The following is an 18,125-nucleotide window of genomic DNA, read 5'->3' on the forward strand; positions in this document are numbered from 1 at the left end:
TTTTTGGGGTGTTGGGGGGCTCATTTTAGGGTCTCGTTTTGGGGTCCTAGGGGGTTCATTTTGGGGTTTCGTTTCAGGGGTCCTGAAGGTTCATTTTGGGGTCTGATTTTGGGGTCCGAGGGGTCGTTTTGGGGTCTCATTTTAGGGGTTCTGGGGCCTCATTTTGGGATCCGGGGTCGTTTCATGTTGAGGTCTCTTTTTGGGGTCCTGGAGGGCTCATTTTGGGGTCCGGGGTTTCGTTTTGGGGTGGTGCAGATTCATTTTGGGGTCCTGAGCTCATTTTGGGGTCCGGGGTTTGGTTTTGGGGTGCTGTGGGTTCATTATGGGGTCCTGAACTTATTTGGAGGTCCGGGGGTTCGTTTTTGGGGTGTTGGGGTGCTCATTTTGGGGTCTCATTTTGGGGTCCAGGGAGGTCGTTTTGGGGTGCTCCAGGGTTCGTTTTGGGGGTCTCATTTTGGGGTTCTGGATGGCTCATTTTGGGGTGCGGGGGTTCGTTTTTGGGGTGTTGGGGGGCTCATTTTAGGGTCTCGTTTTGGGGTCCGGGGTGCTCATTTTGGGGTTTCGTTTCAGGGTCCTGAAGGTTCATTTTGGGGTCTCATTTTGGGGTCTCATTTTGGGGTGCTGTGGGGTTCGTTTTGGGGTCCTGAAGGGCTCTTTTTGGGGTGCTGGATGTTTCATTTTGGGGTCCCGAGCTCATTTTAGGACTTTTGGGGGGTTCGTTTTGGGGTTCTGGGGGCTCATTTTGGGATCCAGGGTCGTTTCATTTTGGGGTCTCTTTTTGGGGTCCTGGAGGGCTCATTTTGGGGTGCGGGGTTTCGTTTTGGGGTGGTGTAGGTTCATTTTGGGCTGTTGGGGTGCTCATTTTAGGGTCTCGTTTTGGGGTCCTGGGGGGCTCTTTTTGGGGTGCTGGATGTTTCATTTTGGGGTCCCCGAGCTCATTTTAGAACTTTTGGGGGGTTCGTTTTGGGGTGTGGGGCTGGCCTCATTTATGGGGTCCTGGGGGGCTCATTTTGGGGTGCGGGGGCCTCGTTTTATGGGGTCCTGGGGGGCTCATTTTGGGGTGCGGGGTGCTCACTTTGGGGTCTCGTTTCAGGGCTCCTGAAGGTTCATTTTGGGGTCTCATTTTGGGGTCCAAGGGGGTCGTTTTGGGGTGCCGTGGGGTGCTTATTTTGGGGTCTCGTTTTAGGGTCCTCGGGGGTCCCTTTGGGGTGCTGGGGGTTCATTTTAGGGGTCCGGGGTTATTTCATTTTGGGGTGGTCATTTTAGGGTTCTGGATGTTTCGCTTTGGGGTCCTGAGCTCATTTTAGGGGTGCTCGTTCTGGGGTTTGGGATTTCGGGGCGCTCGTTTAGGGGCGCTGTGGGGCTCGTTTTGGGGTCTCAGTTTAGGGGTGCTGTGGGTTCATTTTGGGGTGCTGGGGGGGTTCGTTTTGAGGGTCTCCTTTTAGGGTTCTCGGGGAGCTCCTCTTGGGGTGGTGTGGTTTCATTTTGGGGTCCTGTGGGCTCATTTTAGGGGTGCTCGTTCTGGGTTTTGGGCTTTCGGGGTGCTCATTTAGGGGTGCCGTGGGGTTCGTTTTGGGGTTTCGTTTTGGGGGTGCTGTGGGTTCATTTTGGGGTCCTGAACTCATTTTAGGGGTTCTCGTTCTGGGGTTTTGGGGCGCTCATTGAGGGATGTTGCGGCGTTCGTTCTGGGGCCTCGTTTTGGGGTCCTGGGGGGCTCCTTTTGGGGTGCTGGGGGTCCATTTTAGGGGCCTGGGGTTATTTCATTTTGGGGTGTTCCTTTTAGGGTTCTGGATGTTTCATTTTGGGGTCCTGAACTCATTTTAGGGCTTTTGGGGGGTTCGTTTTGGGGCGCTCGGGGGTTCATTTTAGGGTCTCGTTTTGGGGTGTTTGGGGTCTCGTTTTGGGGTTCTGGAGGGCTCCTTTTGGGGTGCTGTGGGTTCATTTTAGGGGTGCTCATTTAGGGGTTTGGGATTTCGGGGTTCTCATTTAGGGATGCTGTGGGGGTTCGTTTTGGGGGTCTCCTTTTAGGGTCTTGAGGGGCTCCTTTTGGGGTTCTGGGGGCTCCTTTTGTGGTCCAGGGGTTCATTTTGGGGTTCTGGGGTTAATTTTGGGGTGCTGTGCGTTCATTTTAGGGTGATGGGCTGTTCATTTTGGGGTCCTGAGCTCATTTTAGGGGTGCTCGTTCTGGGGTTTGGGATTTCGGGGTGCTCATTTAGGGGCGCTGTGGGGCTCGTTTTGGGGTCTCAGTTTAGGGGTGCTGTGGGTTCATTTTGGGGTGCTGGGGGGGTTCGTTCTGGGGTCTCCTTTTAGGGTTCTCGGGGAGCTCCTCTTGGGGTGGTGTGGTTTCATTTTGGGGTCCTGCGGGCTCATTTTAGGGGTGCTCGTTCTGGGGTTTGGGGTTTCGGGGTGCTCGTTTAGGGGCGCCGTGGGGCTCGTTTTGGGGTCTCGTTTTAGGGGTGCTGTGGGTTCATTTTGGGGTCCGGGGGGGTTCGTTTTGGGGATCTCGTTTTAGGATCCCAGAGGGCTCCATTTGGGGTGCTGTGGGTTCATTTTGGGGTCCTGAACTCGTTTTAGGGGTGCTCATTCTGGGGTTTGGGGTTTCGGGGCGCTCATTTAGGGGTGCCGTGGGGTTCGTTTTGGGGTTTCGTTTTAGGGGTGCTGTGGGCTCATTTTGGGGTCCTGGATCCCAGAAAAAGCGGTGCCAGCGCCCCCATCCCACAACATCCCGGGATTTCGGGGGAACCCCCAAACGAGGCACCCCCTGAACCCCCCCCCCCCTTTGTGTGACACAGGGGACAAAGCGGGGGAGGGGACAAAGGTGACAAAGCGGCGCTCGGGCGGCGCTAACGCGGCCTGGCACGGGCGGCAGCGCTGAGCCGGGGGCGCCGTGACCGGGGAGTGACCGGGAGGGGACACGGGGGGGACACGGGGGGACACGGGGGGGACACGGGGGGACACGGGGGGGACACAGAGAGGACAGAGAGGGGACACAGGGGGGACACAGAGGGGACACAGAGGGGGACACAGAGGGGACACGGGGGGGACACGGGGGGACACGGGGGGGGACAGAGAGGGGACACGGGGGGGGACAGAGAGGGGATACAGAGGGGACACGGGGGGGACACAGAGGGGACACGGGGGGGACACGGGGGGGACACAGAGGGGACACGGAGGGGACACGGAGGGGACACAGAGAGGACAGAGAGGGGACACAGAGGGGACACGGAGGGGACACAGGGGGGATACAGAGGGGACACAAAGGGGGACACAGAGGGGGACACAGAGGGGACACAGAGGGGACACGGGGGGGACACAGGGGGGACACAGAGGGGACACAGAGGGGGACACAGAGGGGATACAGAGGGGACACGGGGGGGACACAGAGGGGACACAGGGGGGGACACAGAGAGGACAGAGAGGGGACACAGGGGGGACACAGAGGGGACACAGAGGGGGACACAGAGGGGACACAGAGGGGACACAGAGGGGACACGGGGGGGACACAGGGGGGACACAGGGGGGACACAGGGGGGACACAGAGGGGATACAGAGGGGACACAGAGGGGGACACAGAGGGGACACAGAGGGGACACGGGGGGGACACGGGGGGGACACAGGGGGGACACAGGGGGGACACAGGGGGGACACAGAGGGGGACACAGAGGGGATACAGAGGGGACACGGGGGGGACACAGGGGGGACACAGAGGGGACAGAGAGGGGACACAGAGGGGACACAGAGGGGACACAGAGGGGACACAGGGGGGACACAGAGGGGACACAGAGGGGGATACAGAGGGGGACACAGAGGGGACACGGGGGGGACACGGGGGGGACACAGAGGGGACACAGAGGGGGACACAGAGGGGACACGGGGGGGACACAGGGGGGACACAGAGGGGACACAGAGGGGACACAGAGAGGACACAGAGGGGATACAGGGGGGACACAGAGAGGGGACACAGTGGGGACACAGTGGGGACACAGAGGGGACACAGAGGTGATCGATGGGTGACCCCATGCGGGGGGTGCGGCCGAGCCCCTCAGAGCCTGGGAATGGCGCGGGCAGCGGGAAATGGGGGGGACAGGGGTGGGGACAAGGACAGGGATGGGGACAAGGACAGGGACAGGGAGGGCCTCCGGCTCCTCGCTCCCATCTCTGCGCTCCCGGAGAGGTACCGAGAACCTCCCGATCTCCCCCGATTCCCCCCAGTCCTTCCCGAACCCCTCCCGATCCCTCCCGACCCCTCTCGATGCCCCCCGAACCTCCCCGAACACCCTCGATCCCTCCCGATCCTTCCCCGATCTATCCCGAATCCGCCCGAACCCTCCCGATCCCTCCCCATGCCCCCGAACACTCCCGAACCCTCCCGAATCTTCCCGAATAATTCCGATCCCTTCCGAACACCCTCGAACCTCTCCGATCCCTCCCGATCATTCCCGATCCCTCCCGAACCCTCCCGATCCCTCCCGATCATTCCCGACCCCTCCCGATCATTCCCGATCCTTCCCCGATCTTTCCCGATCCCTCCCCGATCCTTCCCCGATCTTTCCCGATCCCTCCCCGATCTTTCCCGATCATTCCCGATCCTTCCCGAACCCTCCCGATCATTCCCGATCCTTCCCGAACCCTCCCGATCATTCCCGATCTTTCCCGAACCCTCCCGATCATTCCCGATCCTTCCCGAACCCTCCCGATCATTCCCGATCTTTCCCGATCCCTCCCGATCCCTCCCGATCATTCCCGATCATTCCCGACCCCTCCCGATCCCGCTCGCAGCCGCCCCCCGGGCCCGCCAGTCCGCGATAAATCCCCGAATCCTTTGGGGTGAGCGCGCCCCGCGTTTTGGGGCTCCCCCGCTTTGTCCCCGTGTCCGAATTTCCCCCGTTTTCCCCACAAATCTCCTTTTTCTGCCCCTTTTGAGGGCTCCGGGTACCCCAAAACCCCTGTGAAGCCCCCAAATAGCCCAAAACAGCGAGAATCCTGAGCACCCCAAAACCTCTGAGAACAACACGCGCCCTGGGCACCCCAAACACCCCAAGTACCCCAAAAACCCCAAAACTCCAGGTACCCAAGCACCTCAGATACCCCTGTGAATCTCACGTGCTCTGGGCACCCCAAATAACCCCAAACACCTCAAAACCCGAGACACCCCAAATATCCCAAACACCTCAAACAAAACCCCAAACACCCCAAAACCCCGAGCACCCCAAGCACTCTAAATACCCCAAAATCCCAAACACCCCAAATACTCCAAACAACCTCAAATCCCCCAAATCCCCCAAACACCCCAAATACACCAAACAACCCCAAATACCCCGAGAACCCCAAAACCCCTGTGAACCTCAGGTGTCCTGGGCACCCCAAACACCCCAAAACACCCCAAAAATCCGAGCGCCCCAAACATCCCAAATACCCCAAACAACCCCAAACACCCCAGAATCCCGAGCACCCCAAGCACCCCAAATACCCCAAAATCCTAAACACCCCAAATACCCCAAAAAAACACCCCAAATACCCCAAAATCCTAAACACCCCAAATACCCCAAAAAAACACCCCAAATACCCCAAAATCCTAAACACCCCAAATACCCCAAAAAAACACCCCAAACACCCCAATAGGGCGCCCCTCATCCCCACCCCTCCCCGTCACCCCAAAATCCCCCATTAGGGCATTTAGGGCCCTCAGAGCTGCGTGTGGGTTATTTTTAGGATCATTTTCAGGATCATTTTTAGGATCATTTTTAGGGTCAATTTTAGGGTCATTTTTAGAATTATTTTTAGGGCAATTTTTTGGATCGTTTTTAGGGCAATTTTTAGGGTTATTTTTAGGGTCAAGTTTAGGACTATTTTTAGGATCATTTTTAAGACATTTTTAGGAATATTTTTAGGGCAGTTTTTAGGATTATTTTCAGGGCACTTTTAGGTTACTTTTAGGGCTATTTTTAGAGCCATTTTTACAGCTATTTTTTCCCTTTTTTCCCTTTTTTTTTTTTTTTTTTGCAGGATTTTTTTTTCTCCTTTCCCATTTCCACTCCGCAACCAAAACCCCGTGAAGTTCCAGGCGGGCCCCGCCGGGAGCTGCCGGCGAATCCAGGCGTGAAAAACGCGCGAGAGGCGCCCCGGGAGCGCCGTTCCCTCCCTTTCCCTCCCCTTTTCCCGCTCCTGACCGAGCTCTCTGCCGCTCCCCCCTTCCCCTCACACCCCCGCCCCAAATCCACCCCACAGCTCCCCCAGGGATCCGGGATTGCAGCTTCCAGAAGGTTCTCGGGGAGTGGTTTGGGGTCCTCCATGAAATTTCGGGTGTTTGGTACCCCCACAGCTTGGCTTGAAGCCATGGATGGGGTTTGGCCACCCAAAATCCTTCTGGAGGGGTTTTTCCCTAAATCCCATAAATCCTCATGGATGGGGTTTTGTTTCCCCCAAATCCTTCTGGAGGGGTTTTTCCCTAAATCCCATAAATCCTCGTGGATGGGGTTTTGTTTCCAAGCCCCATAAATCCCCATGGATGGGGTTTTGTTCCCCCCAAATCCTTCTGGAGGGGGATTTCCCTAAATCCCATAAATCCCCATGGATGGGGTTTGGCCCCAAAAACCCCACAAATCCTCATGGATGGGGTTTTTTTCCCCCCAAATCTTTCTGGAGGGGTTTTTTCCCTAAATCCCACAAATCCTCATGGATGGGGTTTTTTTCCCCCCAAATCTTTCTGGAGGGGTTTTTTCCCTAAATCCCACAAATCCTCATGGATGGGGTTTTTTTTTCCCCAAATCTTTCTGGAGGGTTTTTTTCCCTAAATCCCATAAATCCTCATGGATGGGGTTTTGTTTCCCCCAAATCTTTCTGAAGGGGTTTTTTCCCTAAATCCCATAAATCCTCATGGATGGGGTTTTGTTTCCCCCAAATCTTTCTGGGGGGTTTTTTTCCCTAAATCCCATAAATCCTCATGGATGGGGTTTTGTTTCCCCCAAATCTTTCTGAAGGGGTTTTTTCCCTAAATCCCATAAATCCTCATGGATGGGGTTTTGTTTCCCCCAAATCTTTCTGGGGGGTTTTTTTCCCTAAATCCCATAAATCCTCGTGGATGGGGTTTTGTTTCCAAGCCCCATAAATCCCCATGGATGGGGTTTTGTTCCCCCCAAATCCTTCTGGAGGGGGATTTCCCTAAATCCCATATATCCCCATGGATGGGGTTTGGCCCCAAAAACCCCACAAATCCTCATGGATGGGGGTTTTTTTCCCCCCAAATCTTTCTGGAGGGGTTTTTTCCCTAAATCCCACAAATCCTCATGGATGGGGGTTTTTTTTCCCCAAATCTTTCTGGAGGGTTTTTTTCCCTAAATCCCATAAATCCTCATGGATGGGGTTTTGTTTCCCCCAAATCTTTCTGGAGGGGTTTTTTCCCTAAATCCCATAAATCCTCATGGATGGGGTTTTGTTTCCAAGCCCCATAAATTCCCATGGGTGGGGTTCTGTTTCCCCCAAATCCTTCAGGAGGGGTTTGTTGCCCCCAAACCTCATAAATCCTCATGGGTGGGGTTTTGTTCCCCTCAAATCATTCTGGAGGGTTTTTCCCCTAAATCCCATACATCCTCATGGATGGGGTTTGGCTTCCAAGCCCCACAAATCCCCATGGATGGGATTTGACCCTCAGTACCCCCCACTTCTCCCTGTCTGATTCCCATCCTCATTCCCATCCCCACTCCTTTCCCCATTCCCATCCCCATCCCCATCCCCATTCCAATTCCCACTTTCCATCCCCACTCCTGCAACCATTTCCCCATTCCCATTCCTGTCCCCATCTCCATTCCCATCCAGTTCCCATTCCCGTTCCCATACCTGTTCCTGTTCCCCATTCCCGTTCCCTCATCCTGGTTCTCATTCCCATTCCCCCATTCCCATTCTGATTCCCATTTCCCCATTCCTCTTCCCATTTCCCCATCCCCGTTCCCATCCCCATCCCCGTTCCCAGCTCCACCCCCATTCCCATTCTCATTTCCATCCTCATCCTCATCCCCAATCCCATCCCCATTCCCATTCCCCCATCCCTATCCCCATCCCCATTCTCATCCCCATTCCCCCATTCCCATTCCCACTCTCATCCCTGTTCCCATTCCCGTTCTCGTTCCCATTCCCATTTCCCCATCCCCATTCCCATTTCATCCTCATTCCCCTGCTCCCATTCCCCCATTCCCATTCCCGCTCTCATCCCCGTTCCCATCCTCATTCCCATTGTCATCCTCATTCCCCCATTCCCAATCCCATTCCCATCCCCATTCTCCCTTTGCCATTCCCTCATCCCTTTCCTGTTCCCATTACCCCATTCCCATTCCCACTCTCATCCCCGTTCCCATTCCCCATCCTCGCTCCCAGTTCCTGTTCCCGTTCCCATCCCCAACCTTGTCCCCATTCCCATTCTCATCCCTGCTCCCCCATTCCCATTACCCCGTTCCCATTCCCGCTCCCATCCCTGTTCCCATTCCCCCCTCCCGGTTCCCATTCCCATTTCCTCATCCCGGTTCCCATCCCATTTCCCCGTTCCCATTACGCCATCCCCTTTCCCAATCCCATCCCCATTCCCCATTCCCCATCCCCCCATTCCCACTCCCATCCCGGTTCCCATCCCCGTCCCTGTTCCCATTCCCATTCCCCCACCCCAAATCCTCCATTCCCCTATCCCGGTTCCCATTCCCGTTCCCCATCCCGTTCCCGTTCCCGTTCCCCGCACGCCTGGCCGCGCTGCCCGGGGCTGTCAGAGCCGCCCCCGCCCCGGCTCCCCCCGCGCCGCCGCCGCCGCCGCTCATCGGCTCCGTGTTGCGGCGCGGGTCGCGCTCCGGTCAGCCCTGCCTGATCCGGGCCCCGCTCCCCCCGGAGCGCCGCTCCCGCCGGCTGCCGTCAGCTCCGCTCAGCCTCCCGCGCTCCCCGAACCGTGAATGCACCGCGGCCGGGGACCGAGCCCGCCGCCGCTCCTCCCGCTCCTGCTGCTGCTCCCCGGACCGGGACCGGGTCCGTTTCTGCTGCTGCTCCCCGGGACCGGCCCTGCCCCCGGACGGGCCCCGTTCCTGCTGCTCCCCGGGACCGGCTCTGCCCCCCCTGGACCGGCCCTGCCCTGGGACCCGCCCCGCTCCTGCTGCTGCGGCTGCTGCTCCCCGGGACCGGCTCTGCCTCCCTGGGACCGGTTCTGCTGTTCCCCGAACAGCTCTACCCTCTACCTCCCCCGAACCAGCCACTCTGTTCCTCGGGACCGGCCCCGCTCCTGCTGCTCCCCGGGACCGGCCCCTCTCCTCCCCGGGACCGGCTCTGCCTCCCGGGACCGGCCCCGCTCCTGCTGCTCCCCGGGACCGGCTCTGCTTCCCGGGACCGGCCCCGCTCCTGCTGCTCCCCGGGACCGGCTCTGCTTCCCGGGACCGGCCCCGCTCCTGCTGCTCCCCGACCAGCGCTGCTGCTGCCCCCGGGACCGGCCCCTCTCCTCCCCGGGACCGGCTCTACCTCCCGGGACCGGCCCAGCTGCTGCCCGGGACCGGCTCCACCTTCCCCAAACCAACCCCTCTGTTCTCCGGGACCGGTCCGCTGCTGCTGCTGCCGGGGACCGGCCCCGCTGCCCCCCGGGACCGATTCTGCTGCTCCTGGGAGCGGCTCTGCCTCCCCGGGACCGGCCCAGATGCTCCCCATGACCGGCTCTACCTCCCGCGAACCAGGGGGACCGGCCCCGCTGCTGCTGCTGCCCCGGGAGCGGCTCTGTCTCCCGGGACCGGCCCTACTGCTCCCCGGGACCAGCTCTACCTCCCCCGAACCAGCCCCGCTGCTCCCCGGGACCGGCCCCGCTGCTGCTGCTCCCCGGGACCAGCTTTGTCTCCCGGGACCGGCCCAGATGCTCCCCTGAACCAGCCCCGCTGCTCCCCCGGACCGGTTCTGTCTCCCGGGACCGGCCCCGCTGCTGCCCCGGGACGGGCGGGGGAGCAATTGGGAAAAGGGGGAGCGATGGGGAAAAGGGGGAGATCAATGGGAAAAAGGTGGGGAGAACTCGGGAATGATGAGGGATCAATGAGGAAAGGTGGGAGATCAATCGGGAAAAGGGGGGGGGATCAATCGGGAAAAGAGGAGATGATCAAGAAGGATGGGGGGGATCGATCGGGAAGGATGGGGAAAGGTCTGGAAGGATGGGGGCATCGATTGGGAAAAGGGAGGGATCAATCAGGAAAATCAATCAGGAAAAGGCAGGGGAGCAATTGGGGATGATGGGGATCAATTGGGAAAAGTGGATCAATCAGGAAGGGTGAGGGGACCAGTCAGGAAAGGTGGGAAAATCAATCGGGAAAAGAGGGGGAGCAGTCAGGAAAGGTCGGGGGACCGATCAGGAAAAGGTGGGAAAATCAATCAGGAAAAGGTGGGGGAGCAATTGGGAATGACGGGGATCAGTTGGGAAAAGGGGGGGCAATCAAGGAGGATTGGGGGGATCAGTAAGGGAACAATGGGGGGATCAATCAGGAAAGGTGGGAAAATCAATCTGGAAAAGGTGGGGGAGCAGTCGGGAAATAGGGGATCAGTCAAGAAGGGGGAGGATCAATCAGGAAACGGGGTTCAATCAGAAAAGATGAGATCAGTCAGGAAGGGGAGAATCAATCAGGAATGGGGTGGGATCAATCAGGAATGATGGAGATCAATCAGGAAAGGTGGGAAAATCAATCAGGAAAGGGGGGGGAGCAATTGGGAAAAGGGGGAGCTATTGGGAAAGGTCAGGGCATCAGTCAGGATGGGGGAGATCGATCAGGAAAGGTGGGGGGATCAATCAGGATGGGGAGGGATCGATCAGGATGGGGAGATCGATCAGGAAAGGTGGGGGGATCAATCAGGATGGGGAGGGATCGATCAGGATGGGAAGATCGATCAGGAAAGGTGGGGGGATCAATCAGGAAAAGGGGGGCGATCAGGAAGGATTGGGGTTTGATCAGGAAGGATTTGGGATCGATCAGGAAGGATTGGGGAATCGATCAGGATGGGGGGAATCGATCAGGGATCAGGAATGATTTGGGATCGATCAGGAAGGATTGGGGGACTCCCACTGCCCGCACCCCCCGGGGACCCCCGGGATGGGGGCCCGGTGTCCCCACAGACCCCAAACGGCAGAGGGGACACGGAGTGGCCGCATCTCCTCCAGGAGGGGTTTGGGGGCACCCCCGGATCTGCTCCGGCCCCTGCAGCCCCCGGGTGTCCCCAGAATGGTTTTGGGGTGACAAAGGGTGGTGGCAGCGGATCCCCAATGTGGGATGGTGCTGTGGATTTGGGGTCTGGAAAAGGGCCCGGGGTTACCCCTGGATTTGGGGTGCCCCCATCCCCTGCTCCATCTCCTCCCCTGTCCCCATCCCTCGTGGGGTGCCCAGGACACCCCGCCTGTCCCCAGGGGGGATTCAGGGGTCCCATTTCCCCTCGGGTGGGATTCTGGGGACTCCATCTCTCCTCAGTCCACGTTTGGGGTTCCATTCACCCTCAGCCAGGATTTGGGGGTCCTGGGGGGGATTCAGGGGTCCCATCTTCCCTCAGAGGAGATTTGGGGGTCCTGTGTCCTCCTGACCGTGGTTTTGGGGTCCCCTGTCCCCTTGTCATGGCTTCAGGGGCCCCGTCAGACGGGTTTTGGGGTCCCCCGTACCCTCAGTCGGGTTTTGGGGTCCTCTCTGCCCTCGGTGCTCCTGCTGGGGCTCCTTCCCAGCTCCTGGGGAGCACTGGGAGACTCCCAGTCCATTCCAGTTCATCCCAGTCCATCCCAGTCCCTCCCAGTCCATCCCAGTCTGTCCCAGTCCCTCCCAGTCCATCCCAGTCCATCCCAGTCCGTCCCAGTCCGTCCCAGTCTGTCCCAGTCCCTCCCAGTTCATCCCAGTTCATCCCAGTCCATTCCAGTCCCTCCCAGTCCCTCCCAGTCCCTCCCAGTCCATCCCAGTCCATCCCAGTCCGTCCCAGTCCGTCCCAGTCTGTCCCAGTCCCTCCCAGTTCATCCCAGTCCCTCCCAGTCCATCCCAGTCCGTCCCAGTCTGTCCCAGTCCATCCCAGTGCAACCCCGCCACCCCCGCCTGTCCCTGCCACCAACCCAGGTGACACCGTGGCAGTGCCACCAGCCCAGTGACACAGTGGCAGTGCCACCAGCCCCGGTGACATGGAGGTAGTGCCACTAGCTCAGGTGACACCATCGCAGTGCCACCAGCCCGGGTGACATCGAGGTAGTGCCACCAGCCCGAGTGACACCGAGGCAGTGCCACCAACCTGAGTGACACCATGACAGTGCCACCAACCCGAGTGACACAGTGGCAGTGCCACCAGCCCGGGTGACATTGAGGCAGTGCCACCAACCCAGGTGACACTGTGGCAGTGCCACCAGCCCGGGTGACACCGCGGCGGTGCCAGCAACCCGGGTGACACCGAGGCAGTGCCACCAACCCGGATGACATCGAGGCAGTGCCACCAGCCCGAGTGACACCGTGGCAGTGCCACCAGCCCGGGTGGCGCCAGGGCGGTGCCACCAGCCCGAGTGACGCCAGGGCCGTGCCACCCGCGCGTCCCCAAGTCCCTCCCCAGAGCCCATTATCTCATTTTCAGCCCCGGCCCCGAAGTAGGTCAGGCGTGCGACACCGCGGCCACCGCACGGGTGACCCCAGGGGACAATCCCGGCCGTGTCACCTCCCCTGTGCCCCCCTCCCGCGGCACGGGCGGGGCGGTGACATCGCCGCGTGTCCCGTTCTGCGGGTGGAATGGGGAAACTGAGGCACGGACCGGGCGGAGCAGGGGGGGAGCTGCCCCGGGGGGATTCCCGCCCCCTGCCCCGCTCATTAACGACATCAATTAGCGATGGAGCGATCAGCTTTAACGAGCGGCGCCCCCCGGCTGCTCCCCTCTGCCCCATTGGAGCCCCACGGGAGCGGCCCCGCGGCCCCGCCGCCCCCGCCCCGACCCCACCGGTGGTGACAGGGACCCCTCGGGGCTGGCCCTGGCCCTGCTCTTGTCCCTGTCCCTGCTCTTATCCCTGTCCCTGTCCCCCCGGACACGTCCATAGCCCCTTTCCCACCCCCACTGCTGGTTCTATCCCTGTCCCTGTCCCCATCCCTGTCCCCATCCCTGTCCCTCTCCATCAATCTCCCTGTTCCCACCCTCATCCCTAACCCTGCCCCATTCCCATCTCCATCCCTGTCCCCCATCCCCATTCCCTGTCCCCATTCCCATCCCCATTCCCTGTCCCTACTCCCTGTCCCCATCCCTATCCCCATCCCTGTCTCCATCCTCATTCCCACTCCTTGTCCCCATTCCCTGTCCCTGTCCCCATTCCCATCCCCATCCCCATTCCCATTCCCTGTCCCTACTCCGTGTTCCTACTCCCTGTCCCCATTCCCTGTCCCTGTCCCCGTCCCCATTCCCTGTCCCCAGTACCCATTTCCTGTCCCCAGTCCCCATTCCCATTCCCATTCCCATTCCCATTCCCATCCCCATTCCCGTCCCCATTCCCTGTCTCCATCCCTGTCCAGCACGGCAGCTCCATGGCTGGACACCGGTGACATTCCCGGTCGGAAAGGTCACAGCCACATCCCGGCGCTCGTCCCCAGCCCTCAGGCTGCTCCGTGACAGCTCCCGGGACAGGCCGGAGCCACCGGTGTCCCCAGTGCCACCGGTGTCCCCAGTGCCACCACCCCAGCGCGACTCGGCCCCAACAGTGTCACGTCCCAGCCCCTTCCTGATCCCCTCGGAATTCACCTCCTCTGGAATTCACCTCCTGTCCCTCCACGGTGTCCAGCTGAAAGGTGGCAGAGCCGGAGCGCAAATGTCACCGACATTGTCCCTGCCCGGATCCCTGGGATGGGGAGTGGGGTGGAGCGAGGGAGGGAGGGATGGAGAGATGGAAGGAGGGATGGAGAGATGGACAGAGGGATGGAGAGATGGACAGAGGGAGGGATGGAGGGATGGAGGGGTGGGGAGTGCGAAAATGGAGGAAGGGAGGGATGGAGCAATGGAGGGATGAAGGGACAAAGGGATGGAGGGATGAAGGAGCAAATGCTGGGATGGATGGAGGCACACAAGGAAGGAAGGAAGGACGGACGGACAGACAGAAGGATGATGGATGGATGGATGGATGGATGGATGGATGGATGGATGGATGGATGGACGGACAATCAGACAAATGGACGGACTCTGGGAATGGGACAGAAAGCAGCACCCAGGGCACAGCTGGGATCTCCGGGAACACAGCGAGATTCTGGAGCCACAAGAAGGTGACCGGACACAGGGAAGGACACACGGACAGACCCCGCTTCCCTGTGTCCCAGCTCTCCCGGTTGATCCCTTATCCCGGTACCGGTGGCATGGATGGGATCCTGTGTGGTCTATTTGGGATGGGGACGGGTGTGGGATCATCCATTTGGGATGAAAACGGGTGTGGGATCATCCATTTGGGATGGAGACGGGCACAGGATCATCCATTTGGGATGGGATCACCTGCTGGGATGGGCACCCCAAATCCAACCACAGCAGCCGCCGGCCCGTGGAGCAGCCGCCCACCCCACCCCATTCCACCACTGCCCCATTCCCGTTTCTCCACTCACCATCCTCCTCCTCCGGCCGGGATGTCACCGAAATGTCCCCGAGACGTCCCTGGGATGTCCCCGGTGCCGCTCCAACCTCGGCTCAGCAGCCGGGGATGGATCCAGAGCCCGGAATTCAACCCAGCCCCCTGAAATCAGCGCTTCGCCCGGAGCCGAGCCTGGGCCTCCTTCGCTCCTTTCCCAGCCGGATCCGCCGGGGATGCTCCGCGGGTGGAGCTCGGGATGGCGGAGGGGGCTCGGCCCGGCTTTGGGGGGTTCGGCCCGGGTTTGGGGGGCTCGGCCCGGCTTTGGGGGGTTCGGTCCGGCTTTGGGGGGCTCGGTCCGGCTTTGGGGGGGCTCGGCCCTGGTCCCCTCGTCCCCTCTCGGTCCCGCTGCCCTCGCAGTCCCTCCGTGCTCCCATCGGGAACCCACGGGAGCTGCGGCGATGGAGCCTCACCGCCATTCCCGGGCTCTGCTGGCACCGGGCTGTCCCTCGAGCGTTCCCGGCTCCCGCACCCCATTCCCGGTGTGGGTCCCGCCGCTTGTTTGCCCCGAGCTCCCCAAACCTCCGTGTCCCGTCCTGCCGGTGCCAGCCGATCCCAGACGGGAGAAGCCACCTCCCCCAGGCTGGGGACAGCTCAGGGGACAGCGGGGTCCCTCCTCCTCTCCCCGAGCTGATGGCGAGATGCGATCGGGGCACTGCCCCGCCGTCCGGCTGGCGCCGAGGGTGGCAGCGGGGACAGCGCTGTCCCCAGGCCGCGGCCTCGTGGGACTCACCGGCACTCCCGGCTCCGCTCCAACTTTGCCACAAGTTGAGACAAAAGGCGCCTGTCGCCTGTCCCCGCTGTCCCCAGACAGGCTGGTGCCACCGGGACTAATAAGGGCACGGGGCGGTGGGCGCGGGGCTGCTCACGAACACTCCCCGCATTAACCCTTCCCCTGCCGCCGCCCCCGCCTTGGGGGGAGCCGGGCTCGCTCCTCCCGCGGGGCCCGGGACCTCCAGCATGGAAAATGGGGACAGTCCCGAGGGTCCGCCTGGAAAATGGGGACAGTCCCGAGGGTCCGCATCCTTGGGGCGGTCACAGCTCCCAGGAGGAGGTGACACACGGTAAGGAGACTCCGCCACACCCTAGTGAAGGGCTGGGGGACGCGACATGATCCCAGTCCTGGGATGGCTGTGTCACCATCCCGGCTATGTCCCTGTCCCTGCTGCCCCATTTTGTCCCCGTCCCAGTGTCCCAGGACCACAGAACACCTGACAGTGGCAACGTGGCCATGCCAGATGTGGGATGTGGGATTTGGGATTTGGGATTTGGGATTTGGGATTTGGGATTTGGGATTTGGCATGGCCTGGCTGGTGCTGCCAGGTGGGAAGGGGGTCCTGACCATGCTGGGCCACCTGTCCCCTCCACTGGTCTCTGGGCCGTTGTCCCAAGCTGGTTGCAGTTGTCCCTGCTCCTCCTGCCCATTCCTCATTGCTACTATCTCTTTCCATTTGGGTGTGCCCATTCATCCGTCCATCATCCATCCATCCATCCATCCATCCATCCATCCATCCATCCATCATCCATCCATCCATCCATCCATCCATCCATCCATCCATCCATCCATCATCCATCCATCCATCCATCATCCATCCATCCATCCATCATCCATCCATCCATCATCCATCCATCCATCCATCCATCATCCATCCATCCATCCATCCATCCATCCATCCATCCATCCATCCATGGATCCATCCATCCATCCATCCATCCATCCATCCATCCATCCATCCCTGCATCCATCCATCCATCCATCCATCCATCCATGGATCCATGGATCCATCCATCCATCCATCCATCCATCCATCCATCCATCCATCCATCCATTCATCATCCATCCATCCATCCATCCATCCATCCATCCATCCATTCATCATCCATCCATCCATCCATCATCCATCCATCCATCCATCCATCCATCCATCATCCATCCATCCATCCATCCATCCATCCATCCATCCATCCATCTATCCACCAATCCATCCATCCGTCCGTCCGTCCATCCATCCATTCCTCCCTCTTTCCCTTCACATTTTCCATCTCTCCATCTCCCCCCTCCCCTCTCTCCCTCCTCTCCCTCCCTCCCTCTCCTCGGGGCGGGAACATCGCCGGCTCTGCTGTCACTGCTGCCATCACCGTCACCTCTGTCATCACTGTCACCTCTGCCACCGCTGTCACCGCTGCCATCACTGTCACCTCTGTCCCCCGCTGAGCCCGCGGGGCCCGGCAGGGTCTCAGCTGTGACCTCGCTGACCCGGGGAGGGGGACGGGCAGCGGCTGCCGAGGGACACCAGGGGAGGGGACACCGGGGACACCGGGGACAGAGGGGACACGTGGTCCCAACCCCTCCGTGGCGACAGAGGGGACAAGGGGACCCCCCTTAGCTCGGGGGGATTCTGGGAAGGAGAGGCTGAGTGCAAGGGGGGGTCTGAGCCAGGAGGGAACGGGGGATTTGGGGGATTTCTCACCACCGATGGTACGGGGGGATCTGGGGAGATTTGTCACTTGTGGGTTTTGGGGGGATCTGGGGGAATTTGTCACTTGTGGGTTTTGGGGGGATTTGGGGGAATTTGTCACTTGTGGGTTTTGGGGGGATTTGGGGAAATTTGTCACTTGTGGGTTTTGGGGGGATTTGGGGAAATTTGTCACTTGTGGGTTTTGGGGGGATTTAGGGGAATTTGTCACTTGTGGGTGCGTGGGGCTGTGCCACGGATGGGTCCAGAGGTATTTGGGGGATTTCTCATGTGTGGGATTTCTCACAGGTGGGGTACAGGGGGATTTGGGGGATTTCTCAGGGGTGGGATACAGGGGGGATTTGGGGGATGTCCCACAGGTGGGTATAGAGAGATTTGGGGGATTTCTCACATATGGGTATGGGGCGATTTGGGGGATTTGCCACTTTGGGGTGGGTTTTGGGGGGATTTAGGGGAATTTGTCACTTGTGGGTGTGTGGGGCTGTGCCACGGATGGGTACAGGGGGATTTGGGGGATTTCTCATGGATGGGTACAGAGGGGATTTCCGGGATTTGTCACGGGTGGGTAGAGAAAATTTGGGGGAATTTGTCATTTGTGGGTGCGTGGAGCTGCGCCACGGATGGGTACAGTGGATTTGGGGGATTTGGGGGATGATTTCTCACGGGTGGGGTACAGTGGATTTGGGGGATTTGTCACTTGTGGTTGCTTGGGGTTGTGCCACGGATGGGTGCAGGGGTATTTGGGGGATTTCTCACGGGTGGGTACAGAGGGGATTGGGTGATTTCTCACGTGTGAGTTTCGGGGTGATTCGGGGTATTTACCCCATTCCGCGGCCCCACACGCTTCGGGCCGTGTCCTCAGCGTGTCCGTGGGGCCAGCAGCGCCCCGTGCCGCGGGCGGGGTCCCGGTGCCATCGCGGGGTCCCCCTGGACAGGGAGGGGACACCGGGACCCGGAACGGGCGCGGGGGCGGAGCCAACGGGGAGGCGTGGCCATTGACAGGGATGGCGCTGCTCTTTGCCCATATATGGAGATGGGCGGGTCCATGG

Source organism: Ammospiza caudacuta, chromosome 4, assembly GCF_027887145.1.
Source record: "Ammospiza caudacuta isolate bAmmCau1 chromosome 4, bAmmCau1.pri, whole genome shotgun sequence".
Lineage (NCBI taxonomy): Eukaryota > Metazoa > Chordata > Aves > Passeriformes > Passerellidae > Ammospiza > Ammospiza caudacuta.